Consider the following 13,356-nt stretch of genomic DNA (forward strand, 5'->3'; position numbering starts at 1 on the left):
CATGCTGATTTCTTCCTAATTATTATTATCTTCACAAGAAGATGAAAAAAACGAGCTGGGAAATATTCCCCAAATAGGAAGAAGAATGGCTTTTTGGTTTGACTTATATTTACAATTCCCCTTTTTTTTTTGCTTATTGCCCTAAAAACGACCTCCGTTCCAGCCAATCAAGAAGCGTTTTACATGTGAATTGGTCCTCATTTGTGTGTGTGTGTGTGTGTGTGTGTGTGGGTGTGTGGGTGTGTGTGTGTGTTTGTGTGTGTGTTCGTGTTTATGTGTGCCTGTGTGTATCCTCACGCGTGTGTGTGTGCGTGTATGTGTGTGTCCTAATGTGTTTGTGCGTGTGAGTGTGTGTGTGTATGTGTGTGTGCGTGCCCTCATGCAAATCGACCCGAGGGGCGCACGGTGACGTCACCCGGAGCGCATTGGTCGTTGATCGAGTATTTCACCCCACGTCACTCTCATGAGAAGCTGGGACGGACCAATCAAGAGGCATCCGTGTGATATGGAGGAGCCCCACAACTTCTGAAGCTCAATAATCGCGATAGACTCCCGGCAGTGGTGACACCATAATGTGAGCGACCCTGTGCTCTGCAGGAACCGCAGTACGCACCGCTGTGCAGCCGCCAGCCATCAAGCAGCTTTCAGCAGCTTCCCAGAGTGTTCTGCCTGCTTCGGCTGCAAGATCTGCTGCATCCATCCGTGCACGGAGCAGAAGGAACGGACGACGGACGGAGGAAAGATTTCAGCACTGGGAACTGTCCAAAACACCTAACTGCTTACCAGCGTCTTGCTCATGCGCTGGACCAAAACCAAAACCCAGGAGATCCCTCATCGTATAAATCTTGAGATCTAAAGAGCTTTGCAGACTAAACCCCCTTCGTAGTGTGTTTGATCATCCGTGCAGTTGGACCCTGGAGTGGAAGAGGCGCACGGACTTCATTCAGGGGAAGTATTGCAATGCTGTGCACGCCGGCGTGAGAGCCGTGAAGACCCCGGGACAACTACTACTACACGACCCATCGTACAGGTGAATATACCCCGCAGCGTGTCCGTGCACACGCTGCTGCTGCACAATGTGTATTGTGCACGATGTTGCACAATGTGTGTCACAAAGCACACCGGGAACTGTGTGGAGGAGGTTTAAATATCTTAGGTTGACTTGTGTGGTGCATGCGGTGTAGTGACTAGACAGTTTTGGCACCCCCTCGATTTAACTCGGTAGATGATCGTTTGTGGATGTCAATGCATGTGTGTGTGTGTGTGTGTGTGTGTGTGTGTGTGTGTGTGTGTGTGTGTGTGTGTGTGTGTGTGTGTGTGTGTGTGTGTGTGTGTGTGCGTGTGTGTGTGTGTGCGTGCTTGTGTGCGTGCGTGCGTGCGTGTGTTAGTGTGTGTGTGTGTGTGTGTGTGTGTGTGTGTGTGTGTGTGTGTGTGATTGTGCGTGTGTGTGATGGAGGCGACGGCACTGTGATTGAGGTCAGCGCCAGATGGGCGTGGACCTGCGGCCCTTTTAGACTCAAACTACCCGCTTTAAATGACTGAGTGAATGAATTCATGTTCTGGTGAGCATCTGAAGGAGGATTTCTTGGGGCTTTGGCGATGAGAACAAAACACAGTGAAACATTGTTGTCCGTCATTGCATGGCTTGTTTTGTGGCAATTCTTGATTGATATAATACTTCTACAAAAAGAGATGAATTACCTTGATATGAAGGGCCATCTCGAAAACACAGTTTGCAGTGTCCTCGCTCTCATTGTCCCTGAAAAGATGAAAACAAAAAAAGGACCACCAGAGTTTAGGGGTCAAACCCGTTCTGGGCTGTGTTGCGTCACAGAACCCAACAAGTCCCTTATCAGGGCTCCATCTCAGTCAGATCTGAATGCAGGCTGTGCTATTGTCTCTGCCTCACGAGTCCAGAGTGGGAAAGCATTCTGACCCAAAATGACAAGTCAAAGGTGACCATGATTGGACTTTCAAGTTCTCTAACGAACAGCTGCGCTATATAACTGACACCCTCCCATTACGGGAGTTTTTCTACCTACAACATCTTAAATATGCTGGTCATGTTTGTAGACTGGACGATAGCGAATTACAGGAACTGGTTATATTTGACCTGGGGACGCCAAGAAAGGTTTGGACTGGGATAGAGAGGCTGCTTGACATGGGTGTTCAGCAGGATAATGATGATGAAGAGCACACAGTTCCTGCGACTGCTGGACCACAGGTTCAAGCAGGAGCGCCCCAAGGCCACTACTGCGTGTAGTGGGAAAATATGATGATGATGATGATGATGATGATGATGATGATGATGATGATGATGATGATGATCATCATGTCCCGCACCCAGAAGTCTCCCTGATCTGTCTCCTCCGCCCCCGACGGCTCCTGTACGGCTCGTCCATGGCCCCTCCGTTTCTCTCTTTCTCTCGTCCTGCCATTTGTCGGCTGGTTTTTGTCTATCTCTTCAAGTATGGCTGGCAGAGACCACTCCGAGCGTAGCTTGCATGCCAATGGGATGACCTCCACTTAGTTTTCCACCCCTTACCACTTTTCAGTGCGTGTGAAAATACACTTTAACCCCCTCTCTCGCTTTCTCTCTCTCTCTCTCTCTCTCTCTCTCTCGCACTCTCGCTTTCTCTCTCTCTCTCTCTCTCTCTCTCTCTCTCTCTCTCTCTCTCTCTCTCTCTCTCTCTCTCTCTCTCTCTCTCTCTCTCTCTCTCTCTCTCTCTCTCTCTGTCTCTCTCTCTCTCTCTCTATCTCTCTCTCCCTCTCTCACACTCTCGCTTTCGCTCTCTCTTTGTCTCTCTCTCTCTCTCTCTCTCTCTCTCTCTCTCTCTCTCTCTCTCTCTCTCTCTCTCTCTCTCTCTCTCTCTCTCTCCCTCTCTCTCTCCCCCTGTGTGGGTTACTTTAGAGTTGTTCCGGCGGCAGAGGGCAATTGTCTTTATGTTTATGGCGTCGTAGTCTGGCCCCGGTGGAATATTTCCCTCCGAAGTGATAAGGATGAGGCTGGCCAGAGGATATAACCCAATCATTTAATAGTCCTGCTGTTTGTTATGTCTGCTGATATGAGAGAGAGAGAGAGAGAGAGAGAGAGAGAGAGAGAGAGAGAGAGAGAGAGAGAGAGAGAGAGAGAGAGAGAGAGAGAGAGAGAGAGAGAGAGAGAGAGAGAGGGGGGGTTAAAATGTACCATGTGTACCATGTGTGTATTTCTGTGCCTGTGTTGGATTGCATGTATGCATGCATGTGTGTGTGTGTATGCGTGTGTGTGAGATTGTGTGCATGTGTGTACGTATGTCCTTGTGTTTGCACGTGTGTGAGTGTGTGCGTGAGTGTCTGTGTGCATGTGTGTTTGAGTGTGTTTGTGATTGTATGGTCGTGTATGTCATTGTGTGTGTGTGTGTGTTTGTGTGTATGTGTGTGTGTAATTGTATGGTTGTGTGTGTGATTGTATGGTTAGATGTGTTGGTGTGAGAGTGTGTGTGTGAGTGAGTGTGAGTGTGTGTATTTGGCTGATGTCCCCTAATTATGTGTTGGCCTGCTGCAGCAGAGACCTTTGTGAAGTTGTTAGTAAAATTATTTCCACTTCTCTGCCTCTTTAGTCTCTAATCTCTGTTATATTTTCTCTGGTTCTCTAGTTTTTGGTTCTCTAGTCTCTAGTCTATGGTTCTCTCATCTCTGTTCTATAGTCTCTGGTTCCCTAATCTCTGTTCTATAGTCTCTGGTTCTCTTGTCTCTAGTCTCTGGTTCTCTAGCCTCTAGTCTCTGGTTCTCTGATCTATAGTCTTTGGTTCTGTAGTCTCTAGTCTATAGTCTCTCTGGTTCTTTAGTCTCTAGTCTCTGGTTCTTTAGTCTCTAGTCTCTGGTCTCTCTGGTTCTCTAGTCTCTGGTTCTCTAGTCTCTGGTTCTATAGTCTCTGGTCTCTAGTCTCTAGTCACTGGTCTCTAGTCTCTGGTTCTTTAGTCTCTGATCTCTGGTTCTGTAGTCTCTAGTTCTCTAGTCTCTAGTCTCTGGTCTCTGGTTCTCTATTCTCTGGTTCTCTAGTCTCTGGTTCTCTAGTCTCTAGTCTCTGGTTCTCTAATCTCTAGTCTCTGGTTCTCTAGTCTCTGCTTCTCTAGTCTCTGGTTCTCTAGTCTCTGGTTCTCTAGTCTGTAGTCTCTGGTTCTCCGTTCTTTCTGGCCAAACTGGGACCAATTCCCATGAAGAGCCATCATATTGTGGTTCTCCCAAACCCACCTTCCCTCTCGCTCGCTCCCCTTCCTTTCTCTCAGTCCCCCTCTCCCCCCCCCTCTTCCCATGAAACGAGGGACAGAAAGGGTAGGCTGGTTAAGGATTCCAAACCATACCATGTGACCTCCATCGGCCCAGGGAAGAGACGCCAACTGACAACTACACAACAACTATACAACAACTACACAGAAGCTACACAACATCTACATGACAACAGGGGTTGGCAGTTGCTGAGGAGGTAGAAAATAATCGTCTGGCATCCGTAAGGTTGCTTGTTCAATTCCTGGCTCATCTTAGGGAAGTGTTGTGGGTTCCTTGAGCCAGACACCTAACCCTTACTGCTTACCAACCAGCTGGTGTAAGCCTTACATGGTTTACATGGCCGTCGGTGTGTGAATGTGTGGATTAATGTGTGCATGATTGGGTGAATGTAAGCCACAAATTATTAAAGCCCCTACAGATCGGAAAAGCACAGTGTAAATGCAGTCCATTTATAACCACACAAACACACACCTACTAACAGACTGTAGAGGACAGCCTCACCTTCACCTACCTAGACAGACCCCTATGAACACACACACCCACGCACACACTGTTTGACACAGACACACGCAAAACTGAATGTGGTAACACAAAACATGTAATGCAGACTGCAGCCTGATAATTGAAAAAATATATATAAAGAGTATATCTCTTTTGAATAATTTGCACGTAAAATAATGAGTATACATCTGAGTGTAGGCTACAAAAGCGATCAACCATTAACGTGCACAAACGCCAAAAAAATATTTATTTTGATGACTTTGTTTTTGTAAGGAAAGGAAAGTTTGTCTGCTACTTTCTCTTAGATCACACCATCTTTCCCCGTCTTCGTTAAATGGAACTGCATCAGCTTCTCTCCAATGGTGGTCAACATCTCGCGGATTTCACCTACTATTCATGTTGATATCGCTGCGTTGTCTCTGTTGTAGAGACAACGCAGCAACACCCAAGTCCCATCCTTTGAACTGGCCGCGGAGCCGTCTAATGGCATTCACATGAAAATCAAACCCCCAATATGTGTAGGGTCCGAGAAGGTAAATAGGGGTGCGAAATGAAGCCGGTATATTACCTTAGTCAGTGTAAATGCTCAGTATGACACATGGTAGATTTACCATGCCCTCTGATATAAGGGAATGATATCATGGGAATCCTGGAGATCCTCATTGAAACCTCTTCAAGCTTATTTCCTCCGACCGGTGTGACCTTATGGGGGGGGGACTTATCTCCACAGAGGAGGCCTGTCCCCCCCTGTTGGTCTCTGTCACATCCTGAGGTGACGGCGGGCCCAGGACTGAATACTAATACACCTGAAGCTGTCCACTCACAAACCCATACTGTTGAACCTCACAGTATTACTTCTGTACGTCACTATAGTTCTACACCTGATACTGTAGTTGTCCACCCAATGCTGAAGTAATACAGTACTATGGTGTGGAACTACATCCGATACAGCGTAGTAATATAGTACTTCATCCGATACAGCAATACAACACTATAGTACTACAACCGATACAGTGATACAACACCATAGTAGAATAGTACTACACCCGATACAATCAAACAACCCCATAGTACTGTAGTACTACACCTGATACTGTGGTACTGCAGTACTACGATTGAGTGCTACTTCTGATACTGTACATACTACACCATTGTACTGAAATACTACACCCAAAACTGAATTATAAACCATAATTCCGTAGGGCAACACGGTTATTTTTTACAACAAAACCTCTGTACTTATTATTCACGTATATTGAGAGTGAAGTATCACTCCTGTCTTTCCTGTCTTTATAACGTGGAGCCAGAAACATCAAAGAAGCTGCATGACATATCCATTACACTTTCCAACCCCCCGCTCTCTCTCTCTTTCTCTGTCTCCCTCTCACTTGCGTTCACTCCCTCCCCCTCCCTTCCCTCTGCATCTCTCCTCTTTAGGAATGCATGTAATTCATAAAATGATGAGAAAATAAATGTATTTGTTTGATTTCTTCAAACATAAATTGATTCCTTTGTGGGTACTCTTTTATTCAAAACGTAATTGAATAAGGTAGTGAAATCCTAGAAGTCAAAAACCTATGTCATGTTCGAGTTGTGTTAACATTATAAATGCTAGAATGTTTAATATGGCTCTGTTATTACATTTGTCTCATGGTTTATTGTAATAGATGTATGATGTTCAATGTGTAAACATGAAGAGAACTACAGGTTTTAAAAAAGCACTCAGATGAATTTCTCTATGTAATGATCGATATTTTATTAAATTCAAATACTTGGTTCATTGAGCATATAACTCAATCTCTCTGAGATGTATTATCAAACCCTTTACCATCTGAGACAAATCGATTGTTATTTCTTTGATCTTTGATTTGGTTAATGTGTTTGCCTTTGGATCACAGCGCAAACCAATGGAAATATAGATAGAGTTGAATCCCCAATGACGGTCATCTAATTGAAGAAATCATGAGCATGATTCCTATCCTGGCCTGCTCCTTAATGAGTGATATGAAATCACTGAAACTTTGGACAAAAGCATTGGGGTGAACTTTGATTCTAACTTGTTTCAAGCATCAATTCATATCAACAGCATAGCATTGCATTTCATCCGTTTTGTCAAGTTGCATTGTAGTGGGGGGAATTAAGCACATTTTCACGCAAATTCATCTGAATGCCCCAAATTGGGCACAGATGTAGCTCAGGTCATATTGAAATGATTTAGCTAGGGTGCCGGAGCCAGTGACCCTTGGGACCAAGATGGTGGCCAAATCCAATATGGCCACTGCCTGAAAAGGGTTCCGGCCATAACTTTTGAATCACATGAGTAACAAATACAAACTTTATATCGTTTTCAGCTTAATTGGTCATGGAAAACACATAGGAATGTTAATATTTATGACCTGGTGCATCTGGACCCCTTATTCCTCCAATTCCAATATGGCCACTGTCCAGAAAAGCAGCTTTGGCTGTGGTATGGGGCATTGCACCCCATTGTTCGCGCAAATTCATCTACATGCACCATATTTGGCACCGACGTAGGTGAGGGCATACTGAAATGATTTAGCCAGGGCGCCCGAGCCAAGACCAAGATGGCTTCCAAATACAATACGGCCACCGCCTGAAAGGGATTCGTCCATAGCTTTTGAACTAGATGAGATACAAATACAATTTTTTTGAACATAGGAAACCCATTGGAATACTTACAGTTATGATTGGGTATATCAGGACCACCCAAATATCCTAAATTCAATATGGCCGCTGAACGGGTTTTGGCTACACATTTTTAACCAAATGCGCTACAAATGAGGTGTCTATTTTATGTTTATTGGCCACAGGAAGTCCAAACGCATGTTTATATTTATGCTTGTGTAAGTCTGTTACCTGTATTCCTTCAAGACTGTGGTTGAATATCCTTTTTTACTACAACTTTGAAGGATATTCTCAGTGTTGATTCATTTCCTTATAAAAGTGAAAAGCTTCCAGGTCATAAATTTAACGAGGGGTCTCTAAATCATTTACACTCGTCTCCGCTAGACTGTCTGAAAGCGGTCTGAACAGAGGAGCACATGAGATGCTTAACACTCGCACTGACAAACAGAGGCACATGCAAGCACACCTATTTGACAGTAGGCAAATGTGTGATTAAGCTTACAAATCCTTGCAGGTACCAAAAACAAAAATCCATAAAATCATAGAAAAAAAACAGCTTTAGTACAATTGACAGAGAGACAAAGGCATCTATTTATTCAGAAAACCTTCGGATATACACAGGCTATACCCGTGATGCCTATGTGAAATAGTGATACATTATTCCAAAGAGGACTCACCATCCCTAGGTTTATTTATGAAACCTGTTCATAAATAGATTTCCATTGAGCAGAAGCTGCTCCCCCTCATGCTGATAGCGGATCTAGGCTAGCTAGGGAAATATAATCTCTCCATCCACTGATTGATAAATAGCATCTGTAGCTGTAGCAGCACTAGGCCAGGCTCTATATCCTCTGGTTACGAGATAGCAGGAGGAGATTTAGCCTTGTGAAGATAGGAAAATACACTTTCCTTCGTCCTCTGTTTGAAAGCTACCATTTTGAGCAAGGCTATACTTTGGAAATACACTTGTCTTCATGCTCTGGTTTAGAGCTAACAGATATAACTAGGGTAGGCTAGGCTAGGGAAATGCAGTTTCCATCCCCTGGTTGATAGCTAGCTGGAGCTAGGCTATGCTACGCTAGGCTCTGTTAGAGTAGGGAAATACATTTTCCTTCATCCTCCATGGGGGAAAACACTTTCCTTCTAGCTTCTGGTTAGTTGCAATTACAATTTACTGAGTATTCCTAAGTGGCATAAATACACACTGCCAATCATACTAAGACTATAATGAATAAGTATTCTGGATTCCCTTTGGTATATTTGCACCTGGAATTGTGAGTTCTATTGGATTGGTTGGCATCTGAAATCATGTACTGGGTAGTCTCTTATTGGTTTGTTAATGTCTGGCGTCACGTAGAATGCGTTTCTGAAGTGGGTTTTGGATTCAGATTGGTTTGGTGGTGTCTGGTGTGTGGGCCAACCCAGTGCCAGGCTTCTCCACTGTGTTATGAAGTGAGGCTTCGAAACAGCGGCACTAACCCACTTGTGTCAGATTTGATTTTCCACCATGGGGCAGGATGAAAGAACCAAACATGATGCCCTTATTAAAATTCAGAAGTGAACCTAAAAAAGACAAGGTCATCCTTCTGCGTCAAAAAGACAAGGTTCTCCCTTCTTGGAACCAGACGGCGCACTGGTGCGGGTAGCTCTCTGCCTGGATCACACGCTGGAGATATAGGGGCAGACCCTAGATCATGCCCTGTCTCCACCTGTCTCCTTCCCACCTCCACCTGTCTCCTTCCTACGTCTAGTTTAATTTGGACGAAATAGAACCCCAAATCTTAACCTTAACCCTACAATTTACAACAAAAACACCAAAATGATTTAAACAACAATGCTAATGTTATTTAGTTGTGTGTTGTATATTCATTATCAAATGTGTAGCATGGTCATACTATATAGCAACACCCTTACAAGAGAAGGGTGATCAACGTAGTGTGAAATAAAGGCTTGATGAAACAAGTGAGAGAGGGTTTGAAGCCGAAGCAGCTGCAGCCCTTCAACATAAATAACCCATGACTAAGCCATTCAGTTGGTTTCTGTTGAGGTAACCACCAGTAGTACTATTCATCACTAGTATTGGCTCCCACCTCACTATGTCTACCTTTCCATTTCCATTGTTGGCAAATCAAACTCTCAACGGTGTACACTGTTGGCGGTGAGAAGGCGCCTGCATTTACCCTAGATCCGTCCTCTCATTTATTATCATCAACGCGTCACGCTCCCAGCAGCACCCAGCTGTGGCGACAGGATTAGACTGATGAATTGCGCCAACACGTGCCAAGTCTCAGCACGCCGACTTCAAGTACTCCCTTTACGTTTCTTTCATTGATTATTTTATTCGGTACACGTTGTAGGCTCGAAACCTTTCCCTACCTGCCACCCATTTCTTTAAGCAGCCGAACAACTTTGTCGTCCTCCATTTGAATGCCTGCCAATCCCCCCCCCCCCCCCTACTGCCACTGAACCCAGAACAAGCAGAGGTCGCTACCCTGCCACTGAACCCAGAACAAGATAGGTCGCTCGGCTCAGACGGCAGACTAATTAGGTCTGCTTTAATCATCTGTCTGGCGTCGCTCGGTTCTTTTGAAGAGCATCCTCAGCGTGAACGTTGCACCGCTGGCTGGGCGAAGGATGGACGCTGACTGTTCAGAGGAAGGCGCTGATACACACAGCGCAGACACTTACATCGACTCGTGGCTTTCAGAGGCCTCGTTTGCGAGCCGGTGAAGCGGTAATGTTTGGGTTGTGTAGCATTGAGAGTCATTTTTTTCTTTTTAGTGTAACAATCGTCAATCACACCAACCAATCAACCCCAAACAAAATGATGAAACTTTTTCTTGTTGTTCAGCTATAGTGAGATAGAAGAAAAAAAGATATTAGATAACAGAATCCATTTCTAGAGCAATAAAAGATTTCATTTCAAGACAGTTTTCTGATATAGCAATAAAATAAAATAAGAAATCACTTCATAACATCCCATTGCCTATAGGAAGATTTACATTGAGCAAGGCAATCAAGACACAGGATTATCCTAAGTGCTGATTCACATGAATAGTCTATTAAGCACATCAGAGCATTAGCACATAGCAAGGCGCTCGACAAGATGGCGTAAGTTACTGGAAGTAGTCCTATTTCCGTCCAGATATACATGATTCAATTACGTGCATACACTTATGCGGTGCATGAATGGGTGCTACTGCATCTCAGAGCTAAACACATGTCCCGTGAGTAGCGTGTAATCAACTGGAGTCCACGACGCCGCTGTCCTCAGTAATTGGATTGGCTGCCTGTCTCTCACTGGGGAGGAGAGAGCGCAAGTGCCGTCGTGACGACGTCACTTTGATGTTATTTCCATTCCCATTCTTAATCCTGAAGCACGTGGGTTTTGTTCGGGAGCGGCGTGTAACATCGCCAAAACGTTCTTGCCAAGCGACGCAATGTTCTTTTCATTTTGTCCTTGATTATAGTCTGCTAGTCTCGAAGTTATAGAGATATTGACTCAATATTGATAGAGGCATGTATATGAGGGTAATTCATTAATTAGCAAGCTTCATATCTTTGGAACTTTTCGAATTAAACAAATATGATTTGCATTGGTTATATTACCATTCCTGCATCTATCATAAATGCATTGGAATCCACAAAAATAGAAAATATAGATTCTGGTCATTCTGTTCATATTTCCTCTCTCCAAGTGCCACGGAAAGCAATTCAACCAGCTGAATGTCATTGTGGTGTTGACGCTGGCCCTTCTGAACCTTAGGTTGTTATTTCAGAACATATAATGTTTCTGTTTCTTTTTGGGACTGACCTTGCAATATGTAGACAAACCACCCTTATGGTGGCAGAATATGGACAAACACACACACACACACACACACACACACACACACACACACACACACACACACACACACACACACACACACACACACACACACACACACAAACACGCATCCACACACACACACACACACACACACACACACACACACACACACACACACACACACACACACACACACACACACACACACACACACACACACACACTTGAAATTGTAGCATTCATTATTGATAGTACACACTCCTTTGGTGCCTTTGATATCCTCTCAGATTTTGCATGGCAAAGCAAAGACCGTCTGTCTCTTATTTCATTCATTCTATCTGTTCCGCCCGCCGTCATTCTGCCTTCCACTCCTTATCTCATGCCCCTCATACTACTACTACTAAACTGCCATCCAGCAAAGACAGTCTGTCTCACATATTATTCATTCTATCTGTCTGTCTGTCTGTCTGTCTGTCTGTCTGTCTGTCTGTCTGTCTGTCTGTCTGTCTGTCTGTCTGTCTGTCTGTCTGCCTTCCTCTCCCTAACTCATGTCACTCAAACTACTACTACTGCTACACTTACCTCCTTAAAAAAATGAACAGAGAAACCTTCTCAGACATGACGTAAAATGAAGCTAAACCGCCAACGTTTTTTAAATGGGAGGTGCAGTGACATGTATATAAAATACAATGCTGTACAGCGGTGGTGCAGTATGTATGAGTGGCAGTATAATGTTTTTTGAAGGGTACCAGCTTAAGGTCATTATTATGCTTTGGGAACATTGTGAGTTTGAACCTGATTTGTCGTTCGTTTTTCAGTGAGATTCGCCCTTACATTTTCTGTTTCTTCCTTCATTATCACAAAGTGGGTTAGGGTTAGGGTTTGATGTGTTTAGAATTAAAATCCCGTCGGAATATCTCCCTGGTGGAAAGCACTAGACGCAGGAGTTTGACGTCAAATGAGTAATTCATGACTCATTAAAATCACTAATTAGAAAAAATGATTGTCGTTGGTGGCGTAATTAGTAGCAATGGACAGATTGCGTGACTTTTTCCCTTCTGAATTCTGCACTGCAGAAAACAAACAGGCCTTGCTTTGGCTCGTACATCGAGGTACGAGGACCAGTCGGTCTGATGGATAATAATGTCTGTTAGAAAGATACTTGAAGTGAAGTCATACAGAGAGAGGGGGGAAGATAACCTGGCTCCTCAGAGGCACTTTGAAGAGAGAGAGAGAGAGAGAGAGAGAGAGAGAGAGAGAGAGAGTTTCAAAGGGCTCTCTAGTATGATAAGAATAGAGATGAACTGGTATCGTTGACAAACGGGCTTCAGAGAGAGAGCAGTAAACAGGAGAGGGGGGAGGGATGGAGAGAATGACTTTTGAACGACTTTTGACACATTGGAGGAAAGCAGGATGAATATTTGGTGTCATCGGTTGACCTTGATCTCCTGGCTGACTTTCAGAACCTCCTATTGATCCCCACTTCTCCCCAAGGGGGAGAGAGTTTGGAAACTGATTCTGGAGAAGGAAGAGGCTTGAGATGAATCCAGATGAGATTTGTTTGAGTCTCGGACCTCTAGGAAGAACAGGAACCAAATGGCGGTTCATTCAATCCCTGTTCCTTACTTATTGACGATTGGTGATTGGTGATACATCATTGAGAGTTCCTACACCTTAAGCTCATTGTTTGCTCCGATTGAAATACATATACTATACGAGAGAAAGACGTAATAATTAAATGAAGAATAAATCAGACATCAAATCTAGAGAAAATATCTCCATAGTAAAGACACAAAAAGATTAGTAGAAATGTATATGCAAATAGAAATGTTGACATTGTCGAAATTTGTGTTAGACATTAGTGACGTTGATGTGCTACATTATTGAAACTATTCATTAAATAGAGGCGTGAAGTTTATTTTCTAACTCTTATCACGCATAGCAGATTCAGGTGTTGAATCTGGTAACAATGTATCAGTAACCATCCATCTTGTTTTCAGGGACACATCATTAGTTCTATGATTTGCTATTCCGAGCTCGACCCAAATTAATCTATTTCATTCCAACATTGATGTTGTGCTGAAGACGTTTTCTTGTTAGCTCGTACT

The 13,356-nt window shown here is 43.9% G+C and overlaps 1 protein-coding gene across 2 annotated transcripts in view; it reads left to right on the forward strand.

Moving 5' to 3' along the window:
• Positions 1-410: 410 nt before the first annotated feature.
• phf24 (PHD finger protein 24) overlaps positions 411-13,356 on the forward strand; it is a 34,026-nt gene continuing 21,080 nt past the window's right edge. For both annotated transcript variants that reach the window (XM_030342425.1, XM_030342426.1), the window contains exon 1: positions 411-1,030. The gene's annotated coding sequence lies outside the window, so the exon portion shown is untranslated. The remainder of the gene's footprint in view (positions 1,031-13,356) is intronic.

This window comes from Gadus morhua, chromosome 19 (assembly GCF_902167405.1).
Source record: "Gadus morhua chromosome 19, gadMor3.0, whole genome shotgun sequence".
Taxonomy (NCBI): domain Eukaryota; kingdom Metazoa; phylum Chordata; class Actinopteri; order Gadiformes; family Gadidae; genus Gadus; species Gadus morhua.